The 3200-nt window shown below is 30.2% G+C and overlaps 1 long non-coding RNA gene across 1 annotated transcript; it reads left to right on the top strand.

The window, feature by feature from the left end:
- LOC104750240 lies at positions 1589–2659 on the top strand. Its single transcript, XR_761569.2, has 2 exons — positions 1589–2159; positions 2312–2659. It is a non-coding gene; the product is annotated as an uncharacterized LOC104750240 (long non-coding RNA).

The following is a 3200-nucleotide window of genomic DNA, read 5'->3' as shown; positions in this document are numbered from 1 at the left end:
AAAATTATGTACATCTTTTAAACAATTGATACTTTATATACCAGAAAACAACACACATAATTTTACATGGTATTATGCTATTGGTTTAAATCACATGCAAAAATACACTGCTTATCTTCTTTTCTTTTTCTTTGGTACAACAATATATATATCATGGGGATTTGAATTTGGATGGTGTCAAAGTAAAAATACATGTTTTAGCCCATTTGTTTCCTTGTGCACTCTTTTCTTTTGTACTAGGTTTTGAACCCCGCTATGAGTGGGTTAATTTGATAAATTTTATATTGATGACAATTATGACATATTATCTTGTAGAAAAATTGAAATTACTATTAAGGCAAAAAAAATCTTAAAATCACTTGTGTTAAAAAAAATAAAATCTGATCAAAAGAATCAGATTGAACTGGACGTTTGGGTTAGGCGAACTGAACCTTTGAACTGGTGATGTTGCATATACTAAATCATTTGACCACGGGACAAACGAAACATTTTTAGAATAATGAATTAATCACATTTTCTCATATTTAATTGACCACCATCATCTATGTCTTTGTGTATTATTCCACTGTTTTCTTATCCTTCATATTTCTTCTCGTCATTTTCATTCTCAAATTTTCATGATAATTGTCATCATTATTTTTCTCGTCCGATTATTCATTACACTCTTCTTATTCCTCTTCCACCTCAGCTATTTCACATTATTCCACTGAATAATCATTTCAATTTTTTTTTAAACTACCACAAAACTTGGTAACCCATCAAACTCCAAAACCAAAATTATTGCCTCTTTTTCGTAAAATTTGTGCAATTCATGGATCAGCATAATCAACACATGAACTCAATTATTCTTTCACTTGTATACTTACTCGGTTATAGATCCATACACATTGAAATTTTTATAATATTTTAAACTTTCTAAGGAGGTATTTATAATATTTTAAAATATTATATAGAGTTTTAGTATTTATAATAGTTTTGAACCTTTTAGAAGTTTATAATTGTAATATTTAAAACTATAATATTTTTGAACCTTTTTAAAAGTTTGTAATTTTAATATTTAAAACTTTTTAAATTTTTAAATCTTTAAATTTGGATGCTTGTTAAATCAAGTTTCTTGTTCATTAGTAGTTGGAAGCATATTAATCTTATTTATAATGTTCTCATCTATTGTCTAAAACTTTTCTAGCCGATGTGGGACGTTGTACATACACTTATTTATAAGTATTTTAATATAAAAATTTTACATAATATCAAAATATTAAAGATTGAGATCTCTAATTTTGATTGGTCGTTTAAAAGTTAAAATATCTGAATATACAAAATTCTGTAGATTTTTAAAAATGTTAATTAATGACATGTCGAATTTCTATTGGATGTTTTAAATTCTATGTGGACAACTTTAGTAACTTATTTATATAGCTTCTATTTTTATTTAGTACAGATTCCAATTTTGTTTAAAAATAGACTTTAGCGAGTAAGCGCCACAAAGGTGGTTCACATAACTGGGATAACGATCCTATAGCGACTTGGTCTTAAAAGGGTAGATTTTCATTTCAATTGATTTTAGTCCAATTTTTTTTTTTTTTTTTCTTGTAAATTGGTTTTATGACAACGCTTAAAATAATGGTGACTTTCATATGAATTTTATCTTTCATTTTTATCATGCATCTTAACACTTTTGTCTTTTTATGTCACATTTACATACTACTATTTTTTTTTTTAAAGAACGAATCATGTGTGGGGAAAATAATGCAAGGGACTTATAATTAGGGTCTTTTATTCTAATTTTTTTGCGATAGAGATAATCTTAAAGATGTGTGGATCTTAAAGACTATGGATAAGCTTTTTATTTTGCTTTCATGCTTCCTTTCGTAAAAGAAAAGACCTTCACAATTTTTTTGCAGTTCGGAAGCCGATTTTATCAAGGAAATTGTTAAAGAGCTTGAGAGAGTTCTAGATGAAATTCGACACAAGGCCACAGCAGAGTATCATTGTATCAATTTCCTCCAGAATAAGAAAAGAAAAAAGATGTATCAGTTTTTTCCTGAAAGTGAGAAGAAAAGTCTTGGAAATGGTCATATCAATTCCTCACATGTAAGAGGTCAAGAAGACTCAAGAGGAGCAAAACCAAGAAGTTCTGATATATAAACGTGGTTCAAGTACGTTAGATAGAGCATCGTTTTTCAATAATTAAAATAGACTCACCAATTTCTTTATTTCATTGTAAATAATATATAAGGACTTTGCATATTATTTTTTAAAAACAATGTAGAATTTTTTTTCTTACATTTTTATTTTTATTTTTCATCAGACGTTCTTACAGTATATCTGACGTGGTTTGTCCCGGCTGTGGTGACGTTTAAGGCGGAGTTTTGCCGACATTTGTAAGCGAAACGGAAGAGGTTGCTCAGGGTTTTTATCTTTGACGCTGCCATCTTTTACGAATCTTTTGACTCAAATCAAAAAAAGAAAGAAGAAACAGAGTTACTTGGTGAACAAGGATAAATATGTGACTGAATAAGAAAAGCTAGGGTTTGTGGAAATCTAGTTAAACCCTAAAAAGCGACCAGTCAAACCCTAAACAAAACAATCTATATAGGTTAAATTGTATATTCGAGAGTATAACCTTTTTTTATATAAATATGTGATTTTTTTTTTATTAACGATGGAAAGATCTCTTAACTTAATGACTTTACAAAGGGATTTGTTACCATTGCTCTCTCTGTTTTTGTGGCACCAATTTATAACATTGAAAGATTGCTAACATTGATTGATCCCTGTTATTGTGGCACCAATTGCTAAGATTGAAAGAGATTACCACATGTTTCGACAGTTCCTTGTTCAATAGCTTGTCTTCTCCTCCTATGTATCGGATTCAGGAATCAAACGATAGCCTTACTTAACGATTCTTGAAATCAAACTGGTGGAACATCTTCGATGGCAATTGTGTGGAAAATGTGAAAGCATTTAACGTTCCACTAACTCCGCTTTTGTCATGGTTTTGGCTCGGCATTTGAGCTGATTGGTGCAGTACTCGGCTTACTCACTGAGACTGTTCAATCTGATGAAGGAAGAGAAGATGATCGTGTGAAGAAAGTGAAAACATATCACATTCCATTGGCTCTGCCATGGTTATGGTTTGGCTCAGCGGTTGAGCTAATTGGTGCAGTGCTCGGCTTACTAAATGAAGACTGCTGACA

This window comes from Camelina sativa, chromosome 16 (genome assembly GCF_000633955.1).
Source record: "Camelina sativa cultivar DH55 chromosome 16, Cs, whole genome shotgun sequence".
Lineage (NCBI taxonomy): Eukaryota > Viridiplantae > Streptophyta > Magnoliopsida > Brassicales > Brassicaceae > Camelina > Camelina sativa.
The sequence above is the reverse complement of the archived record's forward strand: the minus strand, read 5'-3'. Positions and strand labels throughout refer to the sequence as shown.